This window comes from Crocuta crocuta, unplaced genomic scaffold (genome assembly GCF_008692635.1).
Source record: "Crocuta crocuta isolate KB4526 unplaced genomic scaffold, BGI_CrCroc_1.0 scaffold1097, whole genome shotgun sequence".
In the NCBI taxonomy this organism is placed as follows: Eukaryota; Metazoa; Chordata; class Mammalia; order Carnivora; family Hyaenidae; genus Crocuta; species Crocuta crocuta.
This window is the reverse complement of record NW_027532638.1, coordinates 208,853-231,615: the sequence shown is the minus strand read 5'-3', so window position 1 is coordinate 231,615 and position 22,763 is coordinate 208,853. Positions and strand designations below refer to the sequence as shown.

Here is a 22,763-nt window from a genome sequence, read left to right as displayed (position 1 = left end):
TGGGCGCGGGGGCCTCCTGGGGCGGGGACCCGAGGCCCCGCGCGCCCTGCGGGAACCGGTGAGACGCCCAGCACCGCTGCCCCCCGGGTCCCGCTCCGCGCGTGCAGATGGCGGCGCGGGAGGGCCCGTGACCGTCCAGGAAAAGCCCCCGAGACACGGCTGTCGCAACCCGGCGCCGGTCGCACTTGCAGCCGCACCCCCAGCCCGACCCCGGGGCGCGCGCGTTCGCCCCGTCGCCAGCGCGCAGCTCCCCGCGCCGCCGGGGCGCTCCTGCTTTCAGGTTTTGCAGGACGTTCGCCCCCGCACCTTCTAGAAACAGAGCCCCGCCCCTTCGTGCACAGAAGGGCCTCGGTCCTTGCCAGTCCCTGCTGGGTGCGCCGTGCAGCGGGTCAGGATGGCCGAGTGGTCTAAGGCGCCAGACTCAAGCTTCCGCTTCCCTCACTGAGGCTTCTGGTCTCCGCATGGAGGCGTGGGTTCGAATCCCACTTCTGACAGCGCTCATTTTGGTTCTTGCCTTACTTTTCATCAACCTTTGATCCCAGGTCTCACTCTCGCCCCAAACAAGGGGACAGACCCAGGGACCTAGGTCAGCGAGCAAGGAATGCGTAAGCTGGAAGCAAGTTAAACTGTAAGACAGGTTGGAATAGCGGGACCTTCGCTGCTTTCTCCCACAGAAGGGAGTGAAAGAAACAACCATGAGAATCGATTTGCAGCGTTTGTGTTTTTATAGTGGTGAGAAAGGTATCCAATAAAAGTAAATACATTCACTTCTTGGCTTTGCCTTTTGCATTCAAAAATAGTATCAAAATACCTTATGCTGGGGCGCCTGGGTGGCTTAGTCGGTTAAGCGTCCGACTTTCGCTTAGGTCATGATCTCGCGGTTCGTGGGTTCGAGCCCCGCGTCGGGCTCTGTGCTGACTGTCAGCTCGGAGCCTGGAGCCTGTTTTGGAGTCTGTGACTCCCTCTCTCTCTGACCCTCCCCTGCTCACGCTGTCTCTCTCTCTCCTAGAAATAAATAAATAAATAAAATAGATATGCTGCTATCGTTCAGGGTTAGTAAGAAATGACACATTGCGGAAGGTGACAAATACTCAGAGCCTCGCTTCCGCTTTTTCTGTCAAGCTCCGGAACAGTTTCCTGGCAAGAGGGAGCCTCAGAGCCCGGGACTCCTGGTCTTTGAGCAGCTGTTGGGGACTTCACGGAGGGAAGAGAACGTTGCAAAATGATTTTTATTTTGTTTTACTTTTTAGGTTCCCCTATCTAGCCCGAAGTATACTGTGGGTGCTTTGAAACACAGCAAGAACACTCCGTAACAGAAAAACGAGCTGTCCCAATTCAGAACAATGATTTAAAAGAAGATAAAAATGGAGAATGGAGCAAAATAATTTAGGGTTTTATGATTTCAGCGGAAAGGTGGAGCAGGCTAGGTAGGTGCAGATACATTTGTAGAGGTGAGAAGGAGCCTGTAAAAAGGGAAGCAAAACATCTCGGGGAGGGGAAGGGAGACTCCGAATTCAAAGAAGTAAATTAGTCACACGTGGCTGTCCCTGGTCATTTCTGTTATCGCCCCTGAAAGCTTACTCTCAGTTGTACATTGTTGCATTGTGTTCTTCCCCTGTCATGCCGGGTTATCCAACCTTTTCTTCTTCCTCCTCTCTAAAGTATTCGATATTATTCTTTAGAAAAGAAGCTATTCTGCACAGCAAAAGAGACAATGAACTGAATAAAAAGGCGACCTACACAACGAGGGAAGAAATTTGCAAACCATGAATTGGATAGCGGTTACTATTCAAAACTGTAAAGAACTCCTACAACTTCATAACCAAATAATAACCGATCTTATTTTAAAAATGGGCGGAGGAACTAAATGGACATTTCCCCAAAGACAACGTCCAAAGGGACAAGAGGTAAATGAAAAGGTGCTCAGCATCACTAACTGTCGGGGAAATGCAAATCAAACGCACGAGGAGATATCACCTCACGCCTCAGGAAGACAAGAGATAACAAGTGTTGGGGAGGGTGTGGAGGAACGGGGGTCCTGCGCCCTGCTGGTGGGGAGGTCAACGGGTGCAGCCACTGCGGGAAACAGGATGGAGGTTCCTCGGAAAAAATAAATAAAAACAGAACTATCCTATGACACAGAAACCCCACTTCTGGGTATGTATTCAAAGGAAATAAAAACAGTATTGAAGAAACATACGCACTCGCATGTTTAGTGCAGTGTTATTTGCAATAGCCTAGATATGGAAGCAGCCTTTGTCAGTGCATGAATGGATAAGGATGTGAGATATATATATTATAGTATGTATAGTATATATATGATATAAGATCTTATACATATATAATAGAAGACTATGCAAGCATGAGGGACAAAAAGGAAATTCCCTCATTTGAATCAACATGGATAGACCCTGAGTATATTATGCTATGTTAGATACGTTGGAGAGAGAAACACAAATACGACATATAGGAGATATGGGGAATTAAAAAAAAATTGTGACAGCAGAGAGTGAAGTGGTGGAATCCAGGAGCTGGGGGGTAGGGGATGGAAGAGAGATAGTCTAGGGTGTATATTTGCAACTAGTAGGTAAGTGAGTCCTGGAGCCCAAATACACAGCACAGTGATTAGAGATGACAAAGCTGTGTCATAAACATTAAACTTGTCAAGAAACTAGATCCTGATTGTTCTCAGCATTGGAAGCAATGATCGTTATGTGGCCAGCTAGAACCGTCTTGTACACCCTAAGTGTTACACAATATTGGGCTTACACAGTATTGTGTGTCAGAGAGATCTCTGTTTTGAACCCAGAAAAAAATGCTACCAAGACTCTCCCAGGCGAGGCCAGCGGAGGAGCTGAGCTGGGGTCCCGCCGAGGTACGTCCCTACCAGAGAAGTTGGGGGGTAGTAAGTCAATAGCCATACAGGCAGACAAACCCATTCAATAAATAGCAAAGCTGCAAAAATCTAAGATCCGAATTTTCAGACCAAGATTTTAGCCTGTGCAGAACTTTACAGAATGCATTTTTTTAGCTTCAAAAAAGGAAAGACCTCTAAATCACACAATTCTGAGATAACATCTCAGGGGCAGCTACTAAACCTGTTAGCGTATTTGAACAGCAGGACCATCTCTCTGCTATTGCTGACTTAGGGGCTTTCGCTCCGAGTTCACAGGTGGCATTGCAGACTTGGGACAGAACCGGGGAACAGATTCTCTTCCGCGTGCGGATTCCGTAAACGTCTCCGCAGCCAAGAGCCCTCCTGCGTGCGGATGACTGATCCTCGGCCAGCTCACGGTTCTAGTTTCAGGGAGGAGGGGAGGGGTAGCGTCCAAAAGTCTCTGAAAACATCCCAGTGTCCCCTAATTAGGGAGTTTCCGTTTGTGGACACTTGGCCGATGGCGGGCGGGCAACAAAACGTGTAGTGTCAGAAGTGGGATTCGAACCCACGCCTCCATGCGGAGACCAGAAACCCCGAGCACGGGAAGCGGAACTTGAGTCTGGCGCCTTAGACCACTCGGCCATCCTGACACCGCGACGCTCGCGCGCCCAAATGTCCTACTTCAGGCGCGTCTGCTCCCGCCCCGCGGCTCTGTGCCCGCGCGCCCTGCGCAGAGGCCGCTGCGGGGGTTCGCGGCCCAGGCGGGAGCCCCGGACTCGGCAGCGCGAACACCGAGGCGCGCGGCGCCCAGAGCCACGCTTCGCCCCACAGCCCCGCGGGGTCGCCTCGCCGCCGCAGAAGAATCCTGTCCCTCCTGCTGCAGGACTCTCAGATGCTTTGCAGTAAGAATGACCCACCTGGCGTGGCAGCAGCTATTCTGAAACATGTTGGTGTTGGGGGGCTGGGAAAATACGTATCGCTGACTGTGAAAATGAAATAGCAAAGGGAAGGGGAGGGGAGGACAAACCTTGTTGCAACTACTGCTCTAGGACTAATTTATGAAGGAGAGAAGCAATTTAAAATTCCGACAAATAGGCGTATCCACGGGTTTCTGTAATCAGACTGCAAGGGTCTAAAATCTACATAGCACACTTAAATTGGTAAGACATCACTTTTAAATCTGTGATTCTTCATCCATTACTCTACAACTGCGTGGGTAATACCTTTTTTAAAAGTTAGGTTATTATTTGTAGATTTTACTTTTTAATGTGATTATATTTCAGCGGGGCAATTACAACAGTATCCAAAATGAAGTGCACATATGTTGAATATTAGCACATATATTGAATTTTTTGCACTAATGCTTCCTATCCCTGTTTGAAGTCTACATAAATATTTTTTTCCTGTGGGATGAAAACTTCTGAGTACAGGTTTAAAATATCGGAGACACTTGAAAGTAGGTATTATTTTGAATGTCCTGTGATATGGAACTGCAGCTGAAAATATGCCACAATCCAACTGTCTTCCATAGGTGGGTTCCTGCACAGCACGGCCAGTATCTCATGAACTCCTGGGTAGTATATTTCCTGACACCTCTTTGTTATTAATTTTATTTTATGTTCCCCAAGTTTTTTCTTTACAAGTTCAGGGGAAATTGGATACGTGAAATCTGAAGCAGTAGAGGATTCTGAGCCCAGACATACGGAACGCCTGTGACAGATAGCATTTTCCAAAGATGGCCGTACCAAGGTATTTCATGCTTCGAGCTCTTCCTTTAATGCGATTTTGACACATTTCCTTCGAGAACAGGGGACCGAGCTCTGCCTCATTGGCTCTGGGTAGATCTGTGATGCTTGGCACTGATGCTACTGGACCCCGGTGCTGGCTCCCAGTACTTCCGACGGCGCTGCCTCGGGACGTTTATCCTCAGAACCCAGCCACCAGGCCGCAAGGAAGCCCAGCCTGGGCCACAGGGAGACATCCTGCCGAGGGGACCTGAGGCGGCTGCCGGGCATGTGGGGGAATGGTCCTTCGCGTCATTTCCTGCCCCTGGCTGCACAGTCCTCCAGGGGGTCTCCAGAAACCAGGGGCAGAAACAAGCTGTGACGTCTGTCCCCTGCCCAGATCCCCCCAAACCCACCCCCCAGGTCTGGGAGAGAATAAATGAGAACTGTGGTGTCAGTTAAGCCATTAAGTTTTAATGTGATATTTTTATGTGGCACTAGGTCGGTGGGTTTCAGTCTTGGTCCAGTCAGGAGGGAGACACCGCACAGTAATTTGGCAGGAAAAGTTGTTTGGTTGTTTATTTATTTACGTCTTCAAGTTTTATCGAGATATGGTTGACCTATAACACCGTGTAAGTTCAAGATGGGCAGCGTAATGATTCGATATAGGAACAGATTGCAAAATGATGACCACAGTAACTTGAGCCAACATCCGTCACCTCACATTGTGACATTTTTTTCCTTGTGATGAAGACTTTTAAGGCTACTCTCTCAGCAATTTTCAAATACATATTTCAGCATTGCTAACTCTGGTTGATGTGTTTTACATTATATCCCCAGAGCTTGTTTCTCTTATAATGAGCAGGGCAAGTTTTAATGTAAAGAATTAGTAACTAAAGGGAGGGTCAGAGGAAAAGGAGTCGGCTGGGAAAAGTAAAGAGAACTCTGAAGACTTTGTGAAGAGCAGACATAGTGAGCAGTCACCACCCCCGGGCCGAGAAAGCTCTGGGGAAGAGAGGGCTGAGATAAAGCCCAGAAGGATGAGCTCTCTACCCCTCACTTCACCCCCAGCTAAGATCTAGACCTTGCTGTGGAGGATACAGCCGAGAAATCACTGTGGTGTTGTTCTGGCAGAACTTGCTAGAAATCTGCCTCCAGGAACTTGCTGGAAATCCATCTTCTTGCTTTCCTTGGAGGGGTCTCTCACTGAGGGCACTAAAGGGGGTGCCAGGGGACCAGGAAGCAGCACCATTTCCTCCTGCGATGACTCTCGGCCGCCCTCTGCTGACAAAGCTTCACTGCCAGTTGGCCGTGAAGAAAAGTATTGAAAGGATTCATATCCACTTCCACAAAGTAGGCAAAGAGGGAGAATCTGGGACTGAGGAGCAAAAAATTCAGAATGGCTACAAGCTAATGCAGAATTTGTTACCCATAAACGATAACCAGTCCTAGAGCTTGTGACCTTAAGGCTGGGCAGCTGAGAGAAACTGGAAAGACCTTGAGGAGAAAGATACTGAAAACTCCTGAAGACAGTTTCTTCCTGTTGGCCGGTCCTGGAGCCTAATCCCAGGGTCAGGGACGTTAAAGGAGGGTGAGGAAAAATGCTATTAGGAACTAGAGAAGGGGCGCCTGCCGGCTCACTCAGTACAGCATGTGATTTTTTTTTTATTTTTTTTTTATTTTTTTTTTATTTATTTCTAGGAGAGAGAGAGAGAGAGAGAGAGCGTGAGCAGAGGAGGGTCAGAGAGAGAGGGAGTCACAGACTGAAACAGGCTCCAGGCTCTGAGCTGGCAGTCAGCACAGAGCCCGACGCGGGGCTCGAACCCACGAACCGCGAGATCATGACCTAAGCGAAAGTCGGACGCTTAACCGACTAAGCCACCCAGGCGCCCCAGCATGTGATTTTTGATCTTGGGGTTGTAAGTTCAAGTCCCGCATTGCTGTCTAATGGCAATAAGTTTACCAGCATGGTTACTGTGGTAAATGTGAAAAAATAGAAGATGTGCCTGATGAATTTGGAGATTCAGCTAAGAACATTTCCAGACAATGTCTGAAGGTGTCTCCAGGCTTTTCCTAGATGCCTATGGTAAAATGAGATACGAGACAGATAAACTAAAGAAAGAATGGTTAACTATAAAGGACTTGCTGGATATCCAGCCATAAAACTGCCCCACATCGCCAGCTTCTCCAGATGATGGACAACATTACAGTTAAGAAATCTTCTAGGAAAATGTGGTCTAGAGAGGAAATCAAGGATGCAGTCGTGAAACCTTGGGTCAGATCCCAGAAAGATTTCAGGTGGTTCCTCAGTGTACTTGGGAGCCAGTGAGCATTTGGACCCTGGCCCCGGCTGGTGAGCTGTCTCCTGAGCCGAACACAGATGGGCCACCTATGTGGGCCATATATTTTTTTAAATCGAAACCCATGTAGTAATTGCTGTTAGCCCTTGGTTTGAGGGGTCATTTGTTATGTAGCCATAGTAACGTAAACAATAGTAATAGCAAATACAATAATATGACAATGAAAGGAACAAGACAAAAAGGAAAAGAAAAGAAATCCAAATAATGGAGCTCACTGTTGTGGACGAAATGACACAAAGGACAAGACACACACAAAAGACAGACACAGACACAACTCCGGCCGGAGGAACAATTCTACGCAAGCCCCTCTTGCGGTTTATTTTATACCCCGGTAACTGGATACAAACTGAAACCTACAAGCTGCATTTCTTTACCAATTCAGGGCAAGTAGCCAAACACATTTCAAGGACAGGGGGGAGCAAAGGGAGGAAGCGACCACAACGTGTTTACTAAGAGGCCTGCTCACAACTCTAGCCTCCTCCTTACTTCTAAGGAGGGCATGTTCCCTCGTGTGCGAGCGGACCATTAAACTTGGATATTGTGTGCAGGCCTCCTGGCAGAGCATCCTGTTTGCAGGAATGCCTTGCCCAGGCAGGGAGCCCCGTGTGCAGGCACATCCCCGCGTCCCTAACCACACTTTCTTGTGGTCACTGTCGGGCTCCCACACTCACACTGCAAACCAGACTTTGAGAGTGTGTATTCACTTGTATTTGACATTCTCTACTGGATTCTGTTCCGGGGTCAGCAAACCACACCCCGCGGGCCATGTGTGCATGGCCTGAGAGCTGAAATGTACATTTCAGAATGGTTGGAAATATCAAGAGAATCTTTCGTGACCTGTGAAGATTATATGAAATTCTAATTTCAGTGTCATAAGTAAACTGCTGGAAGAACACAGCCATGCTTACTCGCTTATGTATTACTTATATGTGACAAGTTTTGAGCTTCAATCTGGAGCTGAGTAGTTGTGACAGAGACTATAGCACACAAGGCCTGAGATGTTGGCCATCTGGCCCTTTATAGGAAGAACTTGCCAACTCTTGCTCTAATCGCTGTTCTGTGGTCTGTATTCAGAGTGCACTGGGAACCCGGTTCCTTGTTGTTCTTCTGGGGGACAAGGTTAGAGCTTCTGTTTCTTTTGTTATTTGTTGTTCATGTCCTACACTTGATCTTAGCCAAAAGGCCGAGAAGTGATTGGTGTTGTTCATGTCCAACCAGAGGAGTGAACCAACTCCAGGCTTCTCGGGCTTGCCATTTCTCTCTATTCTAGATTAGCTGCTGCTTGCGGACAAGCATGACCTGGGGTGGGGCGGGGGGTGGATCTGGGGCGTACGGGTTTGTGAAAGGCAGAGACGTAGGCACATTGCTTCCCTTCTCCACACTGGGGTGTGCTTTATTCCCTTTCTCTACTCGAGAGAGTGATAAATCTACGTCCACATTCCCCATACAGGTGGGCTCGGTGGACCAAAGGTGTCCTTCTGTTCTGTCTCTTCCCAGAACTAGAACAGAGTGTCTCTTTTATGGAATCCCTGATGTTCTTGTCCGTGACCTTCTCTCCCATGCCTTTTGGGACGCAGTTTCGGTTATTTATGCCTAGCTAGAAGTGTGTGTATACCTTCCTGGCTCCTGCTGCCTCCTTTTCATCCCATAAAAGAGGAGGCAAAAGCATTTGCTTCACTACATCTTACCCAGTAGTAAGGCCACCAGAAGCCACACTGGCTCTTAGTTGTAAGGAGAGGTGTCCTGGATCCAGTTGAGTCCTGTTGGCCACGTGCCCGCAAAGGAGCTGCTACAAAATCAGGACCCTCTCTCCGCCTTGTGTGTGAGCTCTCAGTCCAGTGGAACTAACCCACTGCCCATCAGGCCAAGGTCAGACAAAGGCGTGTGGATACTGTCAGCCCTGTTGAGGGCAAGTGACAATAAGGACATCAAACCGAGCACAGCCCCTCAGAGTATGGTCGGCAGAGCAGCGCTGTCCATAAATGTTTACCACCAGTCCGCTGTGTTCCAAGAGAGGGAGCTGATGCCAGAAGTAAATCAGTTACATCAGTGGGCATCTTGTTTAATTCTGTGATTGATGGCTTGTGGTGACAATTCCTCAGGGAAGGTGGGACTGCATTTAATTACATCTGGAAGGAGCTTACCTCTCTGTGGACAGTGATGTTTCTTGACTGGCAACTTTGCACACCCCTGTATTAGGGAGCATTCCAACACTCAGATGTGAGGCAGGATCGTGCATTTAAAAAAGAGAATCCATTCCACTGGCATAATCAGAATGAGATCTCCAAAACATTATTTACGTAGCTCACAGGGTCCCCGAGAGAAACAGACCCGATTAGGCCTAGAGCAGGGCTGTCAGAGCCAGGAGATACGGCATTGCAGCCTGAGCTGGTGTTTGGAATGAAGCCAGACACCCCACAACATCATCTCCAGAACCAGCCTTATTTAACAGAAGAGCTGCCTTTCACCTACCAGTCTCCCTGGGCTGCGTCCGTGAGAAGGGACCTAGACCTCACGCCTTCTTCCTCACTCCGTGGCAGGAAGCGGGCGACCTACGGCAAGGCTGTACTCCCAATTCGGGCTCATTCAAACTGTTTAGACGTAAATACTACTTATCAGCTGCTCAAGCTTCAACCTACCCTATTAACCACGGTCTATACAAGACAGAAGTTCGTGACTTGACCAACCCTCCCCGAGCCCTATCACCGCAGTTATGTCAGGGTGCGGACCATTCTTCACTTGCCCCCCCAGACCTGTTCTCTGCCCTGCTTTCCTGTCCCGGAAGGCTGGATCAGATGGGCTCTTCTGCCCACTCCCTCAGTTCCTATTTTGATCCAGTGGAAGGTCCTGGCAGATGAGAGGTGGCCAGAGAGAAGTAGAGGCCCCCAATTTCCCCTCTTGAACCTAACTCTAAATTTGGAGATCAATCCGATGGTTGCTCTGAAAACACTTGTTAAAACAAATTCTAGGGGCGCCTGGGTGGCTCAGAGCCTTAAGTATCTGACTCTTGGTTTTGGCTCAGGTCATGATCTCACGGTTCATGAGTTTGAGCCCCATGTCTGGCTATGTGCTGACAGTGCTGAGCCTCCTTGGAATTCTCTCTCTCCCTCTCTGCCCCTCCCCTGCTCATGCTCTTTCTCGCTCTCTCTCAAAAAACAAAACAAAAAGGAAAAAACTTACAAAAAAACAAATTCCAGTTAGGCCAAGATTTCCCACATTAGAAGGAGGAGAACATGTTTAACAACAGTAGGGAAAGTTAATTCTCTAGGTTAGTATCACAGAGTCAAAGGGCCGGGTCCTACATTTATGGAGTTCCTGAATCATTTAGCTCCTCAAATCACAGTTACCGTAAGACAGGCTAAGCCAAACACAGGGAAATATTACTCTAGTATCTTGTCATTTTTATAATTGAACAAGCATCACAACCTAACTGTAGAAGGCTTTAAACATCAGTTCAAAAGTCAACAGAGACTCACCACTCTGTTGATTTATTTCCTTCCAAGATTTTCTGAGCAAGGTGTTTAGAATAAAACTGTGATCATAACATGTCGTTTCGTACTCGGCTGTTTTCGCTTACTGGCATTTTATGGCCTTTCCCATATTAAATACGGTTTTCTTCTAAAAATCTGTAAGCACCACGTGAGGTCCTGCGTGGATATTTAGTGCCTCAGTGCGGTGTTAGCAAGTGGAACGCGGGCCGACATTGAGTCCCAGCTGGAGACTCGGGCCTGGGAGAGGGCAGGTCGGGGCACTTTCGGGAATATGGCCAACAATTTGGGGACTTGATGGCGGCAGAGGTCTGTTTTCTCCTTTTCCCCCTCCTTGCTATCTCCCTCCCAACTGTATTCTCTTCTTCCTTTCTCAGTTTCTGACTACGCCCCCTTCTTAACGAGTAGACCGGAGTCAGTTCTGAGTTCCTGCCCCTGATGTCTTTCATGTGAGTTCCACGCAAGGGTCTGCTGACTTCCGGAGACTCAGGCTGGGAGAAAGAGCGCTTATCTGGGCTCGTCCCTTCTAGAACTGTGGTTTTTTGTAGGCCCTCGCTGAGCTGCAAAAACACTCGCAATACGACTGCATTTGCAGGTGAGGAGTCTGTCCCACAGGCCCTGTGCGGTGGAGATTTGCACGCAAGCCGCGCTACCTACTGGGAACTCGGGAAAAGGCAAGGGTCCTTCACAGAATGCAGCCCGGAGGCCCCCCTGTGAGTAAATGCCGAGTCGAACGAATGCGTACAGGCCTTTGTCTCTGAAGCCAGAGGAGGCAGAGTGCGCACTGAGGGAACTTAAGATCATTAAAAAATGCCCCCGCCCCAAAAGAAGTTCAGGTGATTTCTGTGAACTTAACAGGCCTGTGTTTGATTCATCGACGTTACACGTGTGTTTGGGTGCTAGAAGCAGGAAGTGAGCGCTGTACATAAATACTGGATGGAATCAGAAAAAACCTGCAAAGCGCTGGCTGGGACCGTCTGCCCCCCCTGGGGCCTGGATACTCGGGCGATGACGAGGAGCTTCGGTCGACAGGGTCTTAAGCGCAGGCAAGGTGAGGCCTTCGGTGAATTTGAACACACTGGCTCCTCTGGAGGCCGGAGGCGGATCTTCAGTCCCAGGAGGTTCTGCAAGGCGCCCGGAGCGAGTGGTAACAACGAGCCCCCTCCGCTGCCCGCACTCTCACCTTCACGGATACGCCCGTCCCTTTGCGTCGGTTTCCTAGCGTGGGCGTTCGCGACGCGCCCCCAGGGCACACAGGCGGTGCTGCGCCTGCGCGTGGCCGTGGTTGTCCCACCCCGTGGGTCCCTCTGCAGGGCTGGCCGCCCGGCCCCGCTTGCATGGCTCGCACAGCCTCTCCCCTGCAGCGTGGAGCACCGATTCCAGAGTCTCGCGCGAACGCGCAGAGCCCACCTCCTTCTTCCCAACCCCTGAATCTTGTTTTTCCGGGTCGTTTTAATGAGTGCAGTCAAGGTGTTCTCGGTTTGGGTTTGTCATGAAGATGCACCCGTCTCTGTGAAAGCCAGTGACCGAGCCGCGAGCGTCCAGAGGGAAGCGGTCCTTGCTTGCGCCGGGCGCACCTGCTGCGGGCTTGGGTCGGAGGCCCGCGGCTTCGGGGCGGGGAGGGGTTCCTTCCTGACCCCCGCCTCCTTACTTTGAGGTGCTGCGGGTCCGGTTCCAGTCCCCAAACAGCCTCTCTGATGTGAAAACTGTCGCGCAGAAAGTCGGAAAGGGAATGAGGGTGCAACATCAAATTTCCAAACGCTGAGCAAAAAACAGGAACCCAAACATTTGACTATATAATCAGTCTTAGGAGAAGGAGTTAAACGGCTCGTCAACGGGGCTCCGTAGCTCAGGGGTTAGAGCACTGGTCTCGTAAACCAGGGGTCGTGAGTTCGAATCTCACTGGGGCCTCCACTCTCTGAGAGCTTTTTCCATCCTTGGTAGACGATTTCAAAAGAAATGTTCCTTGACAGTGGAATCAAAAACTAGAAATGAACTGACAGTCTATGTTCTGTACTCTCAGAAAATTGCTGCAAACAAAAGGAGGAACTTCTAAAACTGAAGGGAGTTCCTCCTAATAATAGAAATGCAGCTACTGCAGTGTTGGGAACACCTGAAATTCAGGTGCAGAAAAACGTGAGGCGCCATCAGTGTCACTACTGCCAATAGGAGCCGACCGGGCAGTGTGTACGGAGCTTCAGTCCCACCCTTGCGTCCTGGCTCGTCGCCGCTGGGGGCCTACAGGAATCGTATTATAATCATCCAGCTTATTGCACTTACTAGGGGGCGCCAAACTCCCCCGCTGACGGAGTCACATCTGATTGACCACTGCATCTCAGAGGCTGGCAAAGTGGGGCCCTAGTTTGTGCTCGCAAAGGTGTGTTGAGTGAAGCCCAGCTTTATGAAGACTGGACCCAGAGTGTGGTGACTTTGCTAGTACCTTAGGAGGTATAAACGTGCTCCGAAGGTCAAGAAGCCAAGGTCAAGAAGCCAAGGTCGGCGAATCCAGAAGAACAAAGACAGCAACTCAGCCCCAATAAAGACTCTACCAAATCTGTGACTCTTCCTTCTGGCCTCATTTTGTTATCTCATAATTGGAATTGGCCGCCCCCATCATCTGAATGGCTTACATATGTTGCTAAACTCAAAATCCACATGAGAGATTCAAATGATGGAATTTCCCTACACCACATTCGTATTAAATAATTAATAATATAGCAATACCTATAAGCCACAAATATGTTTCTCCAAAAAGTACTTTGGATTCTTGAAACAACCCAGCACACCTCCCATTGCAAGGTGTTTGGAAAGTGTGCTATCGGCTGTAGAAGACACATCTGATTCATTTCCATTAAAATCAGTCAGCTTTCTGCTGCTTCCAGCTAAGGACTGGCTGTTCCTCAGAGTCTCCAGGGTTCGTTAGTTGTTTGTGACTTTGTGGACCCTGCTCTCTCTGCTCAAAATACACCCCCAACCCTTGTTCGGGCAAAGTCCTCCCCATCATTCAGGATTCGGCTCCTGGGTCGCTTTACCCTCAATCTAGGTGAGCATTGCTTTTTCTAATACCACTTGTATACCTTTATTATAGCATATGTATAAGGTCCAGTAAATGATGACTTTTTTGTCTCTTTTTCTTACTAAGACAGCACTTCTTGGTAGTAGATAGGAAGTTCTGTGTCCATAGTTATCGCTCCTAAGGAAACTATTATTCAGCAATTTAGGGGAAAAAGTAAAACTTTTTTGCTAAATATAACAAGCACTATTAATGATCTTTAATTCCTCCATCAAAAGTAATACGCCAGTGCATTTCTTTCCCGATTCAGAAATAGCCTCTGTTCCAGAGCTGCTTTGTAAACAGAAAGCTGCACTTTGCAGCTGGGCCTCAGAGCGCTCAGGTCCTGTCCTGAAGGCCGGGTCTGGGGGAGCAGAGGGAAAGGATGGAGAGCTCTGCTCATGTCCTGAAGGCCAGATTTGGCAGAGCAGAGGAAAGGGATGGAAAGAAGAGTGGAGGGTGACGGGAAAGACTACTTCCCAGAATAAGGAAAAGACACAAAACACGGCTTCTAATTGTGATCCTGAAACTCCAAGCTGTCTCCCTGTCTCACTTGGCACAGAACTAGAGAGAAATGAAGTGTGCCTCCCAACAACAGATCTCTGGTGGAACGAGACCCCCAACAATCCAAAAGAAAGACTGAATTTTTCTATTTTCATATGAATTCTCTTTGGCCTCTGTGTGTATGAAGCAGACAATTGTGAGCATTGCATCTTAGTCCCCAAGGCGAATGTTTGCCCTCGTTTTGGGTTATATAAGTCAATGGCTTCCACTGGGGTGTGTGTGTGTGTGTGTGTGTGTGTGTGTGTAGCCAGGATCAAGGCCCAGGAAACTGCAAGATAAAATTTGTAACATCATGCATGGTCAAGGTATGACAAAGTGTGAAAGATGATGAAGCCAAAAGAATAGACTTTGGAGAAATGTCCGCTCACTAAATCTGAATCTATTTGAGAATTAATTTTTAAAAATCAATGTAAAGCTTTATAACTTAAAAATATTTATTTATTGAGAGAGAAAGAGAGAGTGTGTGACCAGCAGGGTGGTGGTGTGTGTGTGCTTGATCCTACAAACCATGAGATCATGACCAGAGCTGAAATCAACAGTCCGACACTCAACCAACTGAGCCACTCAGGCGCCCCAAGCTTTATAACTTTTTGATTAATATGTAAATCCACAGAATGAGACTACAGTGGTATGGACAACTGTCTTTTAAATGGAAAGAAATAAAAAGCCTTTCCTTATAATGGAATACAGTATTCTCTAATAGATCTAAGAGTTAGAAACTTCCCATTTGAAAACCATAGGCAGTTAGTGATTTAAGCAAAATTAATCAATACATGCTAAAATAATGGGCAGAAAGACATTTATTCATGGTGAAAGGAAAAATAGTAAGACATGGTTGAAAAACTTGAGACTCCATCTTGATCAAGTGACCAAAGTTAAGATCACCAGTGATGACCAGATTGACATCGTGACAGGTGGACGTGAAGTTCCAAGAAGGCAGAGTCACTTACAGACAAGAGGAGACATTAGCCAAACCCAACACATGTGTCTGCCACAGAATGACTGTCCTGGACCCCTAAAAATTAGCAAGCTCATGAAACACCAAGGAAGAGGGAGGAGTGGTTTAAATTAAAAAGGACTAAAATCGCACGACAAGGAAACATCACACGTAATCCTGGGACAGATACTTTTTTTTNCGGGGGCGGGGCCGGAGAGCGCGGGGCGGGGGGGGCCCGGGCCCGCTCCCCAGCGGCCGACGCCCCTGCGTAGGCCGTGTAGCAAGCGCCCGGGAGCCGCGAGCAGGCGCTCCAGTGGCGCAATCGGTTAGCGCGCGGTACTTATACAGCAGTACGTGTGCGGGTGATGCCGAGGTTGTGAGTTCGAGCCTCACCTGGAGCATGTTTTCTTCCCTGTGCGACTTCACACTGCTTTTATTCGGGTGCATTTTCCGGAGGGCGCTGGTTTTATTTTCCATGGCGAGACCGCGGATATGGCGGGCAGTCGGTAGTTTTCGAACAGGACGAAACCACAAACCAGAAGGAGGTAAATTGAATTTATCCAAGCAAATTCGCTTCTCCTGGATCAGGGGACCTCGCAGCCACCTGCCGAGGAGGCCCCCTCATCCTTTACCCGCTCCTTTCCTTAAACGAATCCGCGGCTCTTTGGGAACCGAGGGGGCAGCGGAGCGCCGGGGGCCCCCGCATCCTGGCTCGGACGCCGCAGGGCGCGCGCGGTTAGGTGGCCGGATTCCACCTGTGACATCTCCGTGGGGCGTGAGTCGCGTCGGCTGGCCGCCGGCAGCGAGGCTCCCAACGTCATCAGGAAACAGACAAGGCCTGTTGGCAGAACTGCATTCATCCTGANTCCCGGGCTTGTTCTGCCTCAGGCCTCCGCCTCTTCGGTTCCTTAAATACGACATTCCCTGTGGTTCCGCCGTCGGTTCTTTGTGTGACATTCGTTCCTTGATCACAGCCTCTCGCACACCTGGTGCTCTCGTTTGAACCCAGAGCCAGGCATCCTGCTGACCCGGACACCTCTGTGACCTTAACCCCCTCAGGTCTGTAACATCAACACGTGGGGAAATCATCAGCCCCAAACCCACCCCCTCTGCTGCGCTATTTCAAATGCGGCCGCTTAGCAGCTGTGGCCTCCTGTTCTGCCGGCTCCACGCTGTGTGTCGAGGTTCCCGCGTGAAACAAGCCTCTGCGCTCTGGAGGCCCAGTTCCAGTGNTAGACGTGTATATGCAACCAAAGTGGCCGCGTGCCTTCTAGAGAAAAATAAAAACCGGATAAAGGGACGGGAGGCACCGGAAAGTGTGCTGGGAGGGCTCTGTCATTGCACCGGGAGGTGACGGAGGCCTCTGAGCGAGTGGCAGGTAGGCAGAGGCGCAAAGGACACAGGGAGGCAAGTCGGACCCACACGGCTAAGTCAGGCCCAGGCCTCACCGTGGGGCCCTAGAAGCTCACTGCGGCCTGTTTTTCCGCAAAGAGCCTCTTCGATAATGTTTACAAAGCTACTACCTGACGTGATGTTACATGTGGTACCAGGTAGGACTGTGACTGAGGATGTTCGGGGACCCGTGTGAAATCACCAGAGGCTCAGGGAAGCGGCTCCAGAGCCTTCCTGCCCAGGGCTGGGTGGTCTCTGATCTTTTGCCCCCTCTGCCCCCCCTTAACCCCTTAGGGTGAGATTTTATTTTGTTTTATTGATGTAATTTCTTTATCTTAGCAAAACGAAGGTTAAATGTAGATACTGAGAAATGAACAACATTAACAAGGGAGTTTTGTTCTGTCTCGAGGTTTTTTTCACTAAAGAATGTGAGGTCAGAGGTCAGAACAGGGATGCGCCAGTGCGGTGCCCAGGCCTGTTTGAGTCCTTTCTCTGCCTGGACACTCTCTTCACCCGGTCCCGGTGCCAGATGCCTGCTCCTCCTTCGTGGCCCAGGAACAGGTCTGGTGGCTTCTCCTCTCTTCCTCATCGATAATTTGCAGCACTAAATTCACATTTAGCTCATCGTAAACACCATCTTTCCTACGAGTTAGCTTATTAAGGACAATTACCATGACTTTTTTTTTCCTAAACTTTTGATTGTGTGACATGTAGAAAATGCTCAAAAATACCTATAGAATCTCAAAACGGTGCAGTAGGAGAAATTCAGAACTTTGGGAAGAGAAAAGGAAGATAAAAAAAGGAAAGAGGAAGAAGTAAGGTGGTTAGATGGGAACAATGACAAGGGAAGAGTCCGGGTTTCTGTTGGCTGTTCCTGGTGAAAATATTGGGTATTTTAAACACTGTAGCTCAAGGTTTTTCTAGAGTTGACGTACGCTTCTGCCAACTAAGGATTGATTTATATACTTGGCTGAGAAATAGAACTGGGAATGAGTGTGTTCAGGCCCCAGTGTAGCAGAATCACCACATGAGACCTCACATCCCATCAGAAAAGGCCATGTAGGGGCACCTGGGTGGCTCGGTCAGTCGAGTGTCCAACTCTTGGTTTTGGTTCAGGTCATGGTCCGAGAGTCCTGGGATCCAGCCCATGCCGGGCCCCATGTTGGGCTCTGGGTGTGGAGCCTGTTTAAGATTCTCTCTCTCTCCCTCTGCCCCTCTCCCCAGCCGGTGTGCATCCTCTCTCTAAAATAAAATTTAAAAAAAAGAGAGAGAGAGAGAGGAAGGGGCACCTGAGCAGCTCAGTCGGTTAAGCGTCCAACTTTAGCTCAGGTCATAATTTCATGGTCTGGGAGTTTGAGCCCCACATCGGGCTCTGTGCTGACAGCTCAGAGCCTGGAGCCTGCTTTGGATTCTGTGCCTCCCTCTCTCCCTGCCCTTCCCCCGCTTGCTCGCTCTCTCTCAAAATAATAAATAAACATTAAAATTTTTTAAAAAAGAAGAGGGGCCAAATATTCTACTTCATAAATTTCCCTCTTCATATGTGTCCAATAAATTTTTTGGCTTTTTATGGAGTGATAGAATTTTAAATAGTTGAAGAAGAAACTTTTCTCACAATTTTGACCTTTGGATCTCTTTACTCTTTGCGTATTTCTCCCCAGTTTCCATTTCTATTTCTGGTACAAACTGAAAAGATCCATATCCTTAAAAAGCTCTGTAAGCAATTTTATTCATAACTTAAGTATGGCCTACTTTCGTGTCTTCTGTCACATCCAAATTATAGTTCATGAAACAATTTTGTGAGTTTTTATTGTTTTGCCTAGATAATACATTCCCTTGGTTGTGAGTATTTGTGAGGATCAAGGTCCTTCCTGGTCCTGTCTCCCAGCCCCCAGGTCCCTGAGCACAGGTCATTGCTTTATGTTCTGGATGCAAATTGAATAAGCTTATTAAAAATCTTTAAAGAGAAAGGAAAAGAGTTTCATTCGAACACAAGTTAGTTCAGCTGCCTGGGAAACACAATCTTTGCAAAGGGAGAGCTCTGAGGAAGGAACATTTGGTGCAGTTATATGTTTCTCACATTTTACAAAGTTACGGGGACACCTGGGTGGCTCAGTCAGTTAAGCGCCAGACTTTGGCTCAGGTCAGAATCAAAAGTGGAAAGACTTTGTTATCTTAAATAATCAAGGGGATACTAAAATGAGATAGTTGCAGGAGTTAAATTCTGCCATTTAGGGGAGGAAATGAACTGAATTGTCACCACAGTGCCCTAAAGTGTGCGGTGGGGGGGGGGGGACTTCTGAAGGGCGTTTGGGGTGGATTTGGAGTTACCCATAATATCAAGGCTAGGAGCCAGAGCGAAATAACTCCCAAACAAAGAAGCGAAATTAGATCCTTACCTGCACCTGTGTCAGGGGCTGGGCTCCTGGGATTGACCCCAGAGCAGCCATCAGGAAAGGACCACGGCAGGCATGGGTGGATGGGACGAGTGTCCCAGGTGGGCTATTACTCCTGCGTGACTCGGGACACCAAATTGCCAAAGACAAAAGCCAGATAGATGAGGACATGGACTTTCTTCCGGCCCTCGTGATCAGGAGAGTGCTCCAGAATGCTGGATCGCAGCCTTCTCTGCAGGGCGGTCTGCCTCAGACTTTGATAGGGAATCGGACACAGCTCCCACTGGAGAGGTTCCAATCAGATGACTGGGAAGTGTTCATTTGCGTGTCTAACTACTTTCAAGGGGATTGTACAGACAGAGGTTGCACAGCAGGCCTGGGACTGCAGGCCTTAGGCCTGCTTGCAAGATTGGCCCATGGCTGGCATCTGGGAACTTAGATTAAGAGAGTTCCCACCATTTCCCAAATGGCAGGAGCGGCCCCCCTTGCCTAAGCTATTCATGCAAACCATACAGTTCATACTGAACACCCGCTTTCTTCCTGGGTCTGAAATTTCGATATATGCCAGGCAGTCTCGCCCTCCCCGCACTGGTATTTGGACACTGGGCTCTAGGGAAATTCCCTGGTGGACATTTTGCCTGTCTTGTCACAGTTTTTGGCTGTGGGAATTAAGCCTGTCCTCTGTGACGCGCACCTGGTTCCCCCCAGACTTTGCTCCGGGTGCCTTTTCCCTTTGCTCACTTTGCTTTGTTTCCTTTTGCTATAATAAATCATAGCTATGAGAACAACTATAGGCTGAGTCCCGTGAGTCTTTCTTGAATCATTGAACCGGGGGAACAGAGGGGCAAATAGTTCGCATCTTAGCTAATCGCTCATGAGACAAAGGACAAGAACTTGGCAAGGAGGGAGGGGGAGGGGTCCGAGGTTGGTCTTACTAGCAGGTTGGGGCAAAAGAGAAAAGATTTGTGTTTGGCCTTGTCTGTACATAAATACTATGATGTTTTGCATTACATAGGAGGTGGGGCTTGCGGACTGCAAATAGCTCATATAATTTTTGATACAGGGTATGCTAAATTACTATTTTTTCAATTATCCAAATAATATATACTTCCATAACGTAAATATTTTAAACAACAAAAAGAAACACCAAAAATATCTTGTTCTCCCCCCTGTTAATAATCAGTATCATTAGTCATCAAAAAAATACATGTGAAAATCACAAAGAAACTGCACTACATTCTGGACTGAATAGCCAAAATTAGAATGACTGAAAATATCCAGTACTGGCTAGTCTATGACGTAACCAAAAGCCTCATCCATGGTTGTTAATAGTGTATACACGTAATGCATGTATTTTGGAAAACTATTCAGCAACATCTAATAAAGTTAAACATACATATATCCTGTGACCCAGCAATTTCATACTTCTATCTGTGTATCTATGTACTTCTCTATGTATGTATCTTTGTGTCTATTTATGTATCTATCTATTTATCTGATGAATGAGTGGTTATGTCCACCTAAAACCGCCCACGAGAGGGTTCGATGGCTTCTGTAGCCTAGAACTGGAAACCACATGCCCACCATCAGCATTAGAATGAACAAGTAGAACGAACAGGTAAGTTGTGATGTAACCAAATGGAAGTTGATGTAACGGAACAAACTGTTTTCACAGATAAAAACACAGATGAATCTCAAAGACGATATTGAGTGAAAGAAGCCAGACATAAGAATGCAGATTCAATTTGATTTAATGTGTTTAAGACACAAAATAAAGACAGCACATCCAGTGAGGGCCCGGACCAGTGGCTGACTTTGGGAGGACAGCAAACGAGAGGGAGTCTGGCGGCACTGAGGTGCTTACACAGGGTGTAAACTCGTAAAAATCATCAAGGTGTGCGCTTAGGATTTGCGAACTCTATGTAATTTATACCTTCATAAAATGAAAGGGAAAAGGAATAAAAACAACTAAAAGAATAAAAAATGTTTGAGGTCCAAACTAGAAATTACCCCAAATGCTGTTTTCTTGAATTCTTCCAAGAAGCTTTGAATCACTACACCCCTACGGCTATCTAATTCATGTCATTAGAAACCCTATATAAAATTTTTTATCACCTTTTTTCCGTTCTTCCTATAATACTCAGGAAAACTTGAATATGTTCACACATTGTGTAAATTTTTTAACTTTTTTTTTTTGTATAGTTAACATACGGTGTTGTATTAGTTTCAGGCGTACGATATAGTGACCCCATGGTCTGATTTTTATGTTGGTACGATTATTTTTGAAATGGGAGAAATGTAACATTTTCAGAAAACAACACAACAAATTTACTTACTTTCCTGAAATATAGCCTTCTAAAAGGCAAGTAGGTTGTTTACAAAAGCTTATTTAAGGAGTAATTGACAAAAAGTAGTCCCAGGGCTTGCCGAGATAGCTCAGTTGGGAGAGCGTTAGACTGAAGATCTAAAGGTCCCTGGTTCGATCCCGGNGACCTCAAAAAGCTCAAAATATAAGGCAACAAGTTGATGGATTTAATGACATTGACATTAAACACTTCTGCTCAGAAAAACACACTGTCGACAGAGTTAAAGAGAGAGATGACAGATTGGGAGAAGGTACTTGCCAAGTTTCTAACAGGCATGAACTTCTGCACAGTTCATGCACGGTTCCTGCACAAAAGCAGGAACCCCCTTTTTTTTTTTTTTTGAAAAAGTTGTTGACTTTCCTACTACTGATTGGCGCCCTAAACCGTGAAGATGGACCCATACCAAATGTCAGTCACATTCAGATAAGTTAAGTCCACGGCGCTATTAATGTGGAAAGGAACGTCATACGTTCACCCTACCTTACTGGAAAGGGCCTTTGTAAACTCTGGATAATGCAGCTGTACATCTATACACCCAAGTTCCTCCACAGCGTCCAGCAGTTCCTGGAGGTGAAGAAAGGGAGCTCAGTGCCCTTTCCAGAGCACTGGGATGTTATTAATTCCATCTATAAGAATCAGGGCAAAGCACTTTCAGTTCTTCACTTAATTACCTCTGTTTCTGCTTTCACTTGGTGTCGGGGGCAACCCGGACCTGCATGCTCAGTACTTTGAACCCGTGAGTAGTTTTGCTTACTTTATACAGCATCTTGGTTTTCAGCTGTATGGACAGTCCTAGCGCGTCATTTCACTGTGCAGAAAGGCGAGAATGATAGTTTAAACATTAATTGACTTTTAGTAGTATTTAAGATTATATGTGACTATATATATGCTGTAAAATATCATAGGAATTGTGGATATTGATTTATTATTTTTTCCAAGACAGTGCTGGATAATTAACGGAATCTAATCTGAAACATAACATGCATCATGTGAAATTCTCTTACATTTGCTGCAGATGCTACATTGTGTATTGCCAAGGATATAGTAGGGGATATTAAAGGTATGCTTGACTATGGATAGGATATTTTGGGGAGGACAAACGAGAAGATAAGCGCTCTGGTGGCCTTTGAGGAGGATTTGAGGGTAGTTAGAGTCTAGGATCGATGGAGATTCGTTCTATACCATTGTGTTGAAGGACAGCTCTTTTCATGAGCCCTTCTGATCCGGAATGACTACCTTCAGATGCACTATTTCATTTAAAAGCAGGTACAGAAAAATACAGTTGTTGGACGTGGGACCTTCAGTCTACCTGGGAAGGTAACTGAAGGTGGGGTGGGGTGAAGGCAGCTGACCTACATCCTAGGTTTCACCAGTCGGGAACGGGCTGGTTTCTGTAGGAGAGCGAGTGGGGGGCGCCTGTGAGCGGCCCCGAAACCCTGGGGCGGAGACAGAAAAGTCAGGGAGCCAGGCCGCCTTGCAAACTCCGTTTGTCCGCCGAGGAAGGAGTCCAGGGCAATCCTTTGGACGTTTCAAGGCCGGGAAACGAGCGAGGTGCGTCGCAGTGGCTTTGCCTGCGGACCCCGGGGGCCCGGGACGCGGGGTGCGGGTG

The 22,763-nt window shown here is 47.7% G+C and overlaps 5 non-coding genes across 5 annotated transcripts; 4 read left to right on the top strand and 1 right to left on the bottom strand.

Moving 5' to 3' along the window:
* Positions 1-388: 388 nt before the first annotated feature.
* TRNAL-CAA (transfer RNA leucine (anticodon CAA)) lies at positions 389-494 on the top strand. The gene is made up of 2 exons: positions 389-426; positions 449-494. It is a non-coding gene; the product is annotated as a tRNA-Leu (tRNA).
* Positions 495-3,422: 2,928 nt separating this feature from the next.
* TRNAL-CAA (transfer RNA leucine (anticodon CAA)) lies at positions 3,423-3,528 on the bottom strand. The gene is made up of 2 exons: positions 3,491-3,528; positions 3,423-3,468 (listed from the first exon to the last, which is right to left on the bottom strand). It is a non-coding gene; the product is annotated as a tRNA-Leu (tRNA).
* An 8,760-nt stretch (positions 3,529-12,288) lies between these two features.
* On the top strand, positions 12,289-12,361 carry TRNAT-CGU (transfer RNA threonine (anticodon CGU)). The gene has a single exon. It is a non-coding gene; the product is annotated as a tRNA-Thr (tRNA).
* Positions 12,362-15,310: 2,949 nt separating this feature from the next.
* TRNAI-UAU (transfer RNA isoleucine (anticodon UAU)) lies at positions 15,311-15,404 on the top strand. Its single transcript has 2 exons — positions 15,311-15,348; positions 15,369-15,404. It is a non-coding gene; the product is annotated as a tRNA-Ile (tRNA).
* Positions 15,405-21,207: 5,803 nt separating this feature from the next.
* On the top strand, positions 21,208-21,294 carry TRNAF-GAA (transfer RNA phenylalanine (anticodon GAA)). The gene has a single exon. It is a non-coding gene; the product is annotated as a tRNA-Phe (tRNA).
* Positions 21,295-22,763: the final 1,469 nt, after the last annotated feature.